The sequence below is a fragment of the Trachypithecus francoisi genome, unplaced genomic scaffold, assembly GCF_009764315.1.
Source record: "Trachypithecus francoisi isolate TF-2019V2 unplaced genomic scaffold, Tfra_2.0 Lachesis_group8, whole genome shotgun sequence".
NCBI classification, from domain to species: Eukaryota; Metazoa; Chordata; class Mammalia; order Primates; family Cercopithecidae; genus Trachypithecus; species Trachypithecus francoisi.
This window is the reverse complement of record NW_022681473.1, coordinates 80,808,568-80,821,424: the sequence shown is the minus strand read 5'-3', so window position 1 is coordinate 80,821,424 and position 12,857 is coordinate 80,808,568. Positions and strand designations below refer to the sequence as shown.

At 36.9% G+C, this 12,857-nt stretch overlaps 1 long non-coding RNA gene across 2 annotated transcripts in view; it reads right to left on the bottom strand.

Annotated features, from left to right (window-relative positions):
- LOC117080330 overlaps positions 1-12,857 on the bottom strand; it is an 84,344-nt gene that overhangs the window by 46,997 nt on the left and 24,490 nt on the right. The window contains exon 5 of one of the 2 annotated variants that reach the window (XR_004435786.1): positions 11,110-11,215. The exons of the other annotated variant lie outside the window; for it this stretch is intronic. This is a non-coding gene — a long non-coding RNA (uncharacterized LOC117080330). Of the gene's footprint in view, positions 1-11,109; positions 11,216-12,857 lie in introns of those variants that run through there. 2 annotated transcript variants of the gene reach the window in all.

The following is a 12,857-nucleotide window of genomic DNA, read 5'->3' as shown; positions in this document are numbered from 1 at the left end:
ACCCTTGACTAGTGTTGGGTCTGATGATATGTGTTATTTCTCTACACATATTGCATGGTGTCCCCAAAGGCTTACATCTTGGTGATGAAAGTAGAGGGAGTTGGCAGTAGCACAGACACTGCAAAAAATGCCCTCAAAGCTCAGTAATTATTCCCAGGCAGATACAAGTGCCTGGCCTGAGAATAAGATCCAACTATAATAATGAGAATTAAGGCAAAGATGCCACAGGACAAAGACTAAATATGTTGCTGAGCTCACCCACTCTCTTCCCACGTACTGCCTTCCAGTGAGCCTTGGACCCTTTCCTCTTCCAAGGTCAAAAAAATAAAAATAAATATGTGTATTGAAAGAAAGATATAAATCTATTTTTTTCAGAATATCAAGGGTCTTCATATACAAATTAATAAAAATATGTGTTCTATTATCTGAAAGAACAGAAGAGAAAAATTCAGGCTAAAACTGGAATATGAATTTGAAATAAAATAGAAATGTAAGTATTTTAAGTAAAATAGAAATATAAATTTTCCAGTCATGAGGATTATTATATACTATGATGATTTATCAAAAGAAATTACAGAATAGCTTCCCTTGGAGGCCTTTACAATGATTTTTCATTGAGCATTGACTCCACTCTTCAAAAACATTTTTGTCCATAAGGAGCTGGATTTAATGAAATAAACCAGCTTTGAAATAAACTGAAAAAAAGTAAAATAAAAACCTACTTGTTCTACGTTTTTAAAAAAAAGGCCTGACTTTTTTTAATAATGTACTCTGCAAGTAATTTTAGAACATGTTATGTTACCCAGGGATCTAAATAGCGCTCTGTTCCAAAAACTAATACTGATGTTCACCACTTGTTGTCTACTTTACTTAGGTTTGTGGATCTTATGAGTCTCTACTTTGGATTAATATACTGAAAAAGTCATTAGAGACATGTGTTTCTTTAGTGTCATATTTCTATTAATGCTTACAAAATGGGATTTATTCATATTACTGACACATTGGTGATGTAACTTTTTCCAGGATTATGCTCTTTCATTTAAATGCATGTATTTTAAATTTGAAATGGATCTCTAAATTATTTTTATTTCCCCTTTAACATTAGAATATTGCCTTTGTGCAGTTGTGAGTATGGGTTAGAGAGGAGCCTTTGTGACCAGAAAACTATATTGACTTTCAGTTTTCAGTTCCTTCTTGGAGACTACAATACTTTCTTTCAAATGGATTTGTTCTGGCTGACTTATTGATGAATTTCCATAATGATGCAGTGGTTTAAATATGTATGGACACTATACATATATGCATAAAGATACTTGATTACTTGTGTACATATATAAGCACATTTATTTATTTATTTATTTTTTAGACAGAGTCTGGCACTGTTGCCCAGGCTGGAGTGCAGTGGCGCAATCTGGGCTCACTGCAAGCTCCGCCTCCTGGGTTCACACCATTCTCCTGTCTCAGCCTCCGGAGTAGTTGGTACTACAGGTGTCTGCCACCACGCCCGGCTAATTTTTGTATTTTTAGTAGAGATGGGGTTCCACCATGTTAGCCAGGATGGTCTCGATCTCCTGACCTCGTGATCTACCCTCCTCAGCCTCCCAAAGTGCTGGGATTTCAGGTGTGAGCCACTGCGCCTGGCCACACATTTTTAAAATTATTTTTTCCATAAGTTAGATAAAACATATCTATGATTTAAAAAAAAAAAAAAACACAGAATATTAGGAAGAAAATGAAGCTTCTTCACTTTAATGCAAGGCATCTATAAAAAAAACTATAGTTAATATCATATTAAATGGAGAAATACTGAATGCTTTCTGAATTCTTTCCCACTCAGATCAGAAACAAGTCTCACGATTCTGGAGACAAGAAAGTCCACAATCAAGGTGCTGGCAGATCCGGTGACAGGTGGGTATCCTCTGTGTATCCTTTGTAGATGGCCATAGTCTGGTTGTATCCTCACATGACAGAGAGAGAGAGTGCGCTCTCATATCTTTTCTGATAAGGGCCCTAGTCCCATTCATAAAGGTGCTACCATCATATCTTAATAACTTCCCAAAGGCCCCACCTAAAAATATCATCACATTGTAGACTAGGCATCAACATAGGAATTCGGGAAAACACAAATATTCTGTTCATAGCTCCCTCTCTTACCACTATTATACAATATTGTGTCAGGATCTGAGTAAGCACAATGTCTAGAAAGGAAAATTTAAAGGGCAAAGGAAAGATAAAAGATAAATTTCTTTTTATAACTTTTATTTTAGGGTTAGGCTTCATTGCAAGATTTGTTACTTGTGTCATGGGAGTTTGTTGTGCAGACTATTTCATCACCCAGGTATTAAGCCTAGCACCCACTAGTTACTTTTGCTGATCCTCTCCCTCCGCCCACTCTTCACCCTTCCATAGACCCCAGCGTGTGTTGTTCCTGTCTTTGTGTCCATGTGTTCTCATCATTTAGCTCCCACTTATAAGTGAGAACATGCAGTATTTATTTGGTTTTCTGTTCCTTTGTTACTTTGCTAAGGATAATGGCCTCCAGCTCCATCCACTTAGTGCAACCATTGTGGAGGACAGTATGACAATTCCTCAGACCTAAACACAGAAATACTCTTTGACCCAGCAATCTCATTACTGAGTGTACACCTAAAGAAATATAAATCACCTGTCATAAAGACACATGCACGTGTGTGTTCATTGCAACACTATTTACAATAGTAAAGACATGGAATTAACCTAAAAAATCTATTTTGTTTTACCTGTAGTAATTTCTAATTATTACATGATTGCTTAAATAATTTACACATGAATTACTATAATTAATTATAACATTTACTGAGGCTACAAGATTCAGGTTCAAGATACATAAATTCACTGTATTTCCATAATATGCTTGCAGGGAACAATAGAAAATTGAATTGATGAAATATTTGATAAATCTAACAAAATTGATGAGCATGCTGAAAATAACAGAACATTGTAAGATAAAGAGCTAAGTAAATGGGGAGATATATTTTGTTTATGAAGCACATCTAATAAGATTTTTAAGATGGCCATTCTAAATTAACCTGTAGATTAAACTGCATTTTTATGCAAACCTTAGCTGGCTCTTTTATTTACCAAAAAAACAAAAAAAAGGAGAAGACCTGGAAGAGACAAAATAATTGCGACAATAAAGGAAAACTGAAATAGACACTATCTTATTTTAAGTCTTACTGTATAATCAAATAATAGTTAAAACAATTTGGCTTTATTGTAACTTGTAAAGATAGATCAATGAAACAGATTAGAACATGCTAAAATTGACATATACACACCAATTGTTTTTTGAAAAAAAGTCAAGGTATTTCAATGGAAAATAATAGTATTTTTAACAATTAGTACCTGAACATTTGGACATACATATTCAAAAATGAACCTTGACAACTTTTACCCCATACTATAAACTAAAAATGGATCATAGACTGAGATGTTGAAAGCTAATACTATATAACATCTAGAATAATATATACGAAGATATCTGTAAGACTGGGTAGAATAATAAAGCTGTACAAGAAAATAAATATATATACACATATGTATATATAATACATAGTTTTAGAAACTGATTCTACTCATGAAACCATGACCACAATAAAGATAATGAACATGTTAGTCACTCAGTGTTTCCTGATTCACCTTTATAATTTTTTGGACATCTTCCCCTTATCCCTAAACAAACAGTGATTTGCTTTCTGTCATTGGAGATGAATTTGCATTTTCCATAATTTTATACAAATGAAATAAGAAAATAGGTACCATTTTCTTGTCTGATTCCTTTCACTCATTAACATAGGTTAGAGACTCATCAATGTTATTTCCATTACTTTAACAAAGTTTTTTAAAGATTGTCTTTTCTTTAAAAATATTTTTATTGGCCGGGCGCGGTGGCTCAAGCCTGTAATCCCAGCACTTTGGGAGGCCGAGACGGGCGGATCACGAGGTCAGGAGATCGAGACCATCCTGGCTAACATGGTGAAACCCCGTCTCTACTAAAAAATACAAAAAAAACTAGCCGGGCGACATGGCGGGCGCCTGTAGTCCCAGCTGCTTGGGAGGCTGAGGCAGGAGAATGGCGTAAACCCAGGAGGCGGAGCTTGCAGTGAGCTGAGACCGGCCACTGCACTCCAGCCTGGGCGGCAGAGCAAGACTCCGTCTCAAAAAAAAAAAAAAAAAAAAAAAAAAAAAATATTTTTATTTTATTAATATTATTTTATTAAAAATAAGATTATGAAATAAAAGACTTCATTGTCTTTTATTGTTGAGTAGTATTTCATATCAGTATACCACAGTTTGTTTGTTCCTTCACCAGTTGATGGACAGTTGGTTTGTTTCTATCTATCTTTTAGGTATCTATCTATCTATCTTTTAGGTATTTGTGAATTAAGTTGCTATGAACACTTATGTATATGTTTTTGTGAGAATAAATATGTTTTTATTTTTCTAGTTGAAATGCCTTGGAGCAGAATGACTACTACATGCTATTTAATTTTTTAAAAATGTCTAACTGTTTTTCAAAGTAGTTGTGCCATTTTACTTTTTCACCAGAAGTATATGAGAGTTCTGATTCCTTCACATCATTGCCAACACTTGGTATGGTTAATCCTTTTCATTTTAGCTGTTTGATTGGTGCATATTCATTGTGGTTTTAACTTGAATTTTCTTTCTTGTAAACTCATATTATTTTAGGTGCAGGGATACATGTGCAGTTTTGTTAAATAGGGAGACTCGTGTTCCTGGAGTTTGTTATACAGACTATCTTGGCACCAGTGTACTAGGCCAAGTACCCAATAGTTATTTTTTTCTGATTTTCTCCCTCCTCTTCACTCTCCAAGCTCAAGTGGACCTCAGTGTCTGTTGTTCCCCTTTTTGTGTTCATGTATTCCCATCATTTACCCATGTGGCTCCTACTTATTAGTGAGAACATGCAGTATTTGGTTTTGTGTTCCTGCATTAGTTGCTAAAAATAATGGCCTCTAGTTTCATTCATGTTCCATGTTCCTGCAAAGGACATAATCTGGATTATTTTATGGCTGCATAGTATTCCATAATGTATGTGTACCACATTTTCTTTATTTTCTTTTTAATTTTATTATTATTATACTTTAAGTTCTAGGGTATGTGCATAACGTGCAGGTTTGTTACATATGTATACTTGTGCAATGTTGGTGTGCTGCACCCATCAACTCGTCAGTACCCATCAACTCGTCATTTACATCAGGTAAAACTCCCAGTGCAATCCCTCCCCCATGCCCCCTCCCCATGATAGGCCCCAGTCTGTGATGTTCCCCTTCCCGAGTCCAAGTGATCTCATTGTTCAGTTCCCACCTATAAGTGAGAACATGCGGTGTTTGGTTTTCTGTTCTTGCGATAGTTTGCTGAGAATGATGGTTTCCAGCTGCATCCATGTCCCTACAAAGGACATGAACTCATCCTTTTTTATGGCCGTATAGTATTCCACGGTGTATATGTGCCACATTTTCTTAATCAAGTCTGTCACTGATGGACATTTGGGTTGATTCCAAGTCTTTGCTATTGTGAATAGTGCCGCAATAAACATACTTGTGCATGTGTCTTTATAGCAGCATGATTTATAATCCTTTGGGTATATACCCAGTAATAGGATGGCTGGGTCATATGGTACTTCTAGTTCTAGATCCTTGAGGAATCATCATACTGTTTTCCATAATGGTTGAACTAGTTTACAATCCCACCAACAGTGTAAAAATGTTCCTATTTCTCCACATCCTCTCTAGCACCTGTTGTTTCCTGACTTTTTATTGATTGGCATTCTAACTGGTGTGAGATGGTATCTCATTGTGGCATTGATTTGCATTTCTCTAACGGCCAGTGATGATGAGCATTTTTTCATGTGTCTGTTGGCTGTATGAATGTCTTCTTTTGAGAAATGTCTGTTCATATCCTTTCCCCACTTTTTGATGGGGTTGTTTGTTTTTTTCTTGTGAATTTGTTTGAGTTCTTTGTAGGTTCTGGATATTAGCCCTTTATCTGATGAGTAGATTGCAAAAATTTTCTCCCATTCTATAGGTTGCCTGTTCACTCTGATGGTAGTTTATTTTGCTGTGCAGAAGCTCTTTAGTTTAATGAGATCCCATTTGTCAATTTTGGCTTTTGCTGCTGTTGCTTTTGGTGTTTTAGACATGAAGTCCTTGGTTATGCCTATGTCCTGAATGGTACTACCTAGGTTTTCTTCTAGGGTTTTTATGGTATTAGGTCTAACATTTAAGTCTCTAATCCATCTTGAATTAATTTTCGTATAAGGAGTAAGGAAAGGATCCAGTTTCAGCTTTCTACTTATGGCTAGCCAATTTTCCCAGCACCATTTATTAAATAGGGAATCCTTTCCCCATTTCTTGTTTCTCTCAGGTTTGTCAAAGGTCAGATGGTTGTAGATGTGTGGTATTATTTCTGAGGATTCTGTTCTGTTCCATTGGTCTATATCTCTGTTTTGGTACCAGTACCATGCTGTTTTGGTTACTGTAACCTTGTAGTATAGTTTGAAGTCAGGTAGCATGATGCCTCCAGCTTTGTTCTTTTGACTTAGGATTGTGTTGGCAATGCGGGCTCTTTTTTGGTTCCATATGAACTTTAAAGCAGTTTTTTTCCCAATTCTGTGAAGAAACTCATTGGTAGCTTGATGGGGATGGCATTGAATCTATAAATGACCTTGGCCAGTATGGCCATTTTCAGGATATCGATTCTTCCTATCCATGAGCACAGTATGTTCTTCCATTTGTTTGTGTCCTCTTTTATTTCACTGAGCAGTGGTTTGTAGTTCTCCTTGAAGAGGTCCTTTACATCCCTTGTACGTTGGATTCCTAGGTATTTTATTCTCTTTGAAGCAATTGTGAATGGAAGTTCATTCATGATTTGGCTCTCTGTTTGACTGTTACTGGTGTATAAGAATGCTTGTGATTTTGCACATTAATTTTGTATCCTGGGACTTTGCTGAAGTTTCTTATCAGCTTAAAGAGACTTTGGGCTGAGACAATGGGGTTTTCTAAATATACAATCATGTCATCTGCAAACAAGGACAATTTGACTTCTTCTTTTCCTAACTGAATACCCTTTATTTCTTTCTCTTGCCTGATTGCCCTAGCCAGAACTTCCAAGACTATGTTGAATAGGAGTGGTGAGAGAGGGCATTCCTGTCTTGTGCCAGTTTTCAAAGGGAATTTTTCCAGTTTTTGCCCATTCAGTATGATATTGGCTGTGGGTTTGTCATAAATAGCTCTTATTATTTTGAGGTACGTTCCATCAATACTGAATTTATTGAGCGTTTTTAGCATGAAGGACTGTTGAATTTTGTCAAAGGCCTTTTCTGCATCTATTGAGATGATCATGTGGTTTTTGTCTTTGGTTCTGTTTATATGCTGGATTACATTTATTGATTTGTGAATGTTGAACCAGCCTTGCATCGCAGGCAGAGCAAGATGGCCGAATAGGAACAGCTCCAGTCTCCAGCTCCCAGCGGGAGCGACACAGAAGACAGGTGATTTCTGCATTTTCAACTGACGTACTGGGTACATCTCACTAGGGAGTGCCAGACAGTCGGTGCTGGTCAGCTGCTGCACCTGGGAAGTGCAAGGGGGAAGGGAATCCCTTTTCCTAGCCAAGGGAACTGAGACACACAACACATGGAAAATCGGGTAACTCCCACTCCAATACTGCACTTTACCAAGGGTCTTAGCAAATGGGCACACCAGGAGATTATATCCCACACCTGGCCGGGAGGGTCCCACGCCCACGGAGCCTCCCTCATTGCTAGCACAGCAGTCTGTGATCTAACAGCAAGATAGCTGCGAGGCTGGGGGAGGGGCGCCCGCCATTGCTGAGGCTTAAGTAGGTAAACAAAGCCGCTGGGAAGCTCGAACTGGGTGGAGCTCACAGCAGCTCAAAGAGGCCTGCCTGTCTCTGTAGACTCCACCTCTGGGGACAGGGCACAGCTAAACAACAACAACAATAACAACAACAAAAAAAGCAGCAGAAACCTCTGCAGACGCAAACCACTCTGTCTGACAGCTTTGAAGAGAGCAGTGGATCTCCCAAAATGGAGGTTGAGATCTGAGAAGGGACAGACTGCCTGCTCAAGTGGGTCCCTGACCCCCTGAGTAGCCTAACTGGGAGACATCCCCCACTAGGGCCAGACCGACACCCCATACCTCACACGGTGGAGTACATCCCTGAGAGGAAGCTTCCAAAGCAAGACTCAGACAGGTACACTCGCTGTTCAGCAATATTCTATCTTCTGCAGCCTCTGCTGCTGACATCCAGGCAAACAGGGTTTGGAGTGGACCCTAGAGCTGAGGGGTCGTGACTGTTTGTTAGAAGGAAAACTAACAAACAGGAAGGACACCCACACCAAAACCCCATCAGTACGTCACCATCATCAAAGACCAGAGGCAGATAAAGCCACAAAGATGGGGAAAAAGCAGGGCAGAAAAGCTGGAAATTCAAAAAATAAGAGCGCATCTCCCCCTCCAAAGGAACACAGCTCATCGCCAGCAACGGATCAAAGGTGGACGGAGAATGACTTTGACGAGATGAGAGAAGAAGGCTTCAGTCCATCAAACTTCTCAGAGCTAAAGGAGGAATTACGTACCCAGCGCAAAGAAACTAAAAATCTTGAAAAAAAATAGTGGAAGAATTGATAACTAGAATAATTAATGCAGAGAAGGCCATAAATGAAATGACAGAGATGAAAACCATGACACGAGAAATACGTGACAAATGCACAAGCTTCAGTAACTGACTCGATCAACTGGAAGAAAGAGTATTAGCGATTGAGGATCAAATGAATGAAATGAAGCGAAAAGAGGAGAAACCTAAGGAAAAAAGAAGAAAAAGAAATGAACAAAGCCTGCAAGAAGTATGGGATTATGTAAAAAGACCAAATCTACGTCTGATTGGGGTGCCTGAAAGTAAGGGGGAAAATGGAACCAAGTTGGAAAACACTCTTCAGGATATCATCCAGGGGAACTTCCCCAGCCTAGTAGGGCAGGCCAACATTCAAATTCAGGAAATACAGAGAATGCCACATTTTCTTTATCCAGTCTGCTGATGATGAGCTTTTAGGTTGATTCCATGTCTTTACTATTGTAAATAGTGCTGCAATGAACATATGCATACATGTGTCTTTATGGTAGAATAATTTATATTCCTTTGGGTGTATACCAAGTAATGAGATTGCTGGGTCAAATGGTAGTTGTTTTTAGCTCTTAGAGGAATCACCACACTGCTTTCCACAATGATTGAACTAATTACATTCTCACCAACTGTGTGTACACATTTCCTTTACCCTCCATCTGTGCCAGCACGTTTTGTTTTTTGTTTTTTGTTTTTTGACTTTGTACTAATAACCATTTTGACTAGTATGAGATGTTTTCTCATTGTGGTTTTGATTTGTATTTCTCTAATGATTGGTGTTATTGAACTGTTTTTCATCTGCTTGTACACTGCATGTATGTCTTCTTTTGAAAAGTTTCTATGTCCTTTACAGTAACAGTAACCCAAACAGCATGATACAGGTGCAAAAACAAACAGAGAGAGCTCAGAAATAAGTCTGCATACCTATAACCATTTGACCTTTGACAAAACTGACAAAAACAAGTAATGGGGAAAGGACACCCTATTCAATAAATGGTGCTGGGATAACTGGCTAGCATATGCAGAAGATTGAAACTGGACTCCTTCCTCACACTATGTACAAAAAATCAATTCAAGATGAATTAAAGACTTAAATGTAAAACCGCAAACTATACAAACTAACTCTGAAAGACAGTCCAGATAATACCATTCTTGACATAGAAACTGGCAAAGATTTCACGATAAAGATGCCAAAAGCAATACAACAAAAGCAAAAATTGACAAATGGAATGGAATGTAACTTAAGAACTTCTGCATAGCAAAAGAAACTATCAACAGAGCAAACAGAAAACCTTTAGAATGGGACAAAATATTTGCAAGGTATGCATCTGACGAAGTTCTAACATCCAACATCTATAAGGAACTTGAACAAATTCATAAGGAAAAAACAACCCCAGTGAATTTTCTGATGACTAATAATCCTGAACAATAATCCTGAACACCTTTTCATTTGCATATTTTCCATCGATATATCTTTAGTGAGGTTTTTTCCCAATAATTTGCCATTTTAAAAATTAGATAGTTTGTTGTCTTGAGTTGTGAAAGTTTTTATGTATTCTGTCTTTTACAGATATAAGGTTTGCAAATTTGAGATTCCTTTTACTCTCTCCATATTGCATGTTTCCTTCTAAAATAAAGTTGTAACTAAAGAGATCGAACTACTGAATACAAACTAACAAATGCATGATTTTAAGACTTTTTAAAGACAATTATGTAATGTTAGAGCAAATGGCTATTACTGAACTAGTTGCTTAAAGAAATTGAGTAAAAAAAAATCTCTAACCATACAAAAAAAGGTAATATTGCAAAAAGTATAGAAATGAGGGAAAATTTCTCTAACCTTAAGCAAGACATCATACTGTCAAATTAAATTTTTAATTGTGGTCTAGACAGCACTTATTTTAAAAGACTTTATCATACCCTGTACAATTGTTAGATTATCAAGACAAGGAAACAAAAAATCTTTCTGACAGAGAGATAAAGTGTATGACTTTTCTGCACTTTAGCTTACTGATGTAATCTATTATGGCAATACATTTTCTGATATGGAAAAATTAACACATTCCTGACATCTGTTTCTTCAATGCATATTCTTTTTCTGGTTTCTTTCTCCATCTATCTTATTCATGTTTTAGTATTTATTTAGAATCTGCTAACCGTCTAAAACAAACAAACAAACAAACAAAAACTTTTATCTTGAGACAGACAGTCACTCTGTCGCCCTGGCTGGAGTGAGTGCTGTGGTGTGATTTCAGCTCACTGCACATTCCACCTCTTGGGTTCAAGTGATACTTATGCTTCAGCCTCCTGAGTAGCTGGGGTTACAGACGTGTGCCACCATACCCGGCTAATTTTTGTATTTTTAGTAGAGATGGGGATTCACCATGTTGGCAAGGCTGGCCTTGAACTCCTGACCTCAAGTGATCCACCTACCTTGGCCTCTCAAAGTGCTGGGATAACACGCATGAGTCAGTACGCCCGGTTGTCAACTTTTACCTTTTCTGATAACCTGGAATAGTTTCATGAGAATTTTTTAGTTTCATGAGAATTTTTTGTTTTTTGTTTGTTTGTTTTGATATTAGAAAAACCTCTTCTTCTGTGAAATTATATTGTCCTGGAGCCTTTAAACAAAATGCACACACATGCACTCTTTAATCACCTTTCCAGTCTCTTCTAAAATCACTTGTATATTTTAGTGTGCTTTTCTTTTTTCTTGGGTCAATTTTGGAAATGTATATTTTACTAGGATATAATCTATTCTATTACAGCTTTTGCTAGAATCACTAAACATGTTGAATCATCGTATTTTAAATTTGTAAAAAGTCAGTTGTGACTGAAGAATATTTACCATATGGAAACAGAAGCAGAGAAGATCACAGACAGTTTACATTCAATATGATGAAAAATAGAGAGCCACCATGCTCTCTGTTCCTTCTCCTAAGGTTTTCAATCCAGTCAAAACACCAGTGATGACATTTTTTATTCCTAACAGATGCTTGCTGCATTTTCAATTTGATTACAAATTCAGAGGAAAAAACATGACTTGTCAGCCCCCTTAAACCAAAAAAAGAAAAAATTATTAATTAAAAAGTAATAATAGGGACCATGAAAGAGCAAGAGTACATACAACCTATCTAATATGTATGCCTCTTCAGCACTGTACTGTGTTCAAGATCGAGCATAAATAAAAATGTCATTTTTCAATTTAAAAGAAAATTTAAAATTAATACAATTATCAATTCACCAGTTTACCAATTAAGGTATGTATTAATCAGACATCTTCACTGTCATTAATAGTTCATTAAGACGGTTATTTAGTGATAATATCTTGTGAGCAATTTCTATTAAGCATCTACCATATGCAGATTTTATGCTTGACTTTAGGGATTCAATGCTGTGCTTTTTCATATTACAATCCTTGAAGAGCTTATGTTCTAGTGCTTGTTACTGTACTACAGGCTATATCAAAGATAAGCCTTCAGAGATGTTTTAATTTGAATTTCTTTTAATTAAACAAATTAAAAATTATCTATACTGTTGAAATACCTGTTTTCTTCAACTTTTCTTTTCCTTTGCATTCTACATTTATTGGTAGAAATTTGAAAAGAAAAGAACAATGCTGAGCTCTCACATTTGGAAAAAAAAAAAAAGGAATGTTGATTCCTCAAAAATACTATTCGTCCGCATAGTCTGTTTGATACACCCAAGAATACTACCAAGAGGCCTCTAGGGGCTAAACTCATTTTTTTGATTAATGTATTAAGCTTCAGATCTGGTGCAGCACACTGATTTCATCAGCACATCAAGGGGCATTAATATCTCAGAGGTATCTACACATGAAGCAAGCTCTGAGGACACGTATAAATTCAGAGGCAAGTGATTAACTCACTATGAGAACTATAATTGTCACAGGACCAACATTTGCACCCCTCATGATCAGTCTATTTTCTCTCTCTAGGTAGACCTACATAAGCTGTTCAGTCATAGTCTGAGTGTCAACCTACCTTTCCACAAAACATAATTATCATAGGTACCATAAAAACTTCAGGTTTGTATGACCAGGAATTGTATTTGATCTGAAATGCCTAAGTGGACACAGTTCTGCCAATAATGAGCCACATCCACCTGTGATCAAACAGAAGGGCTGGATG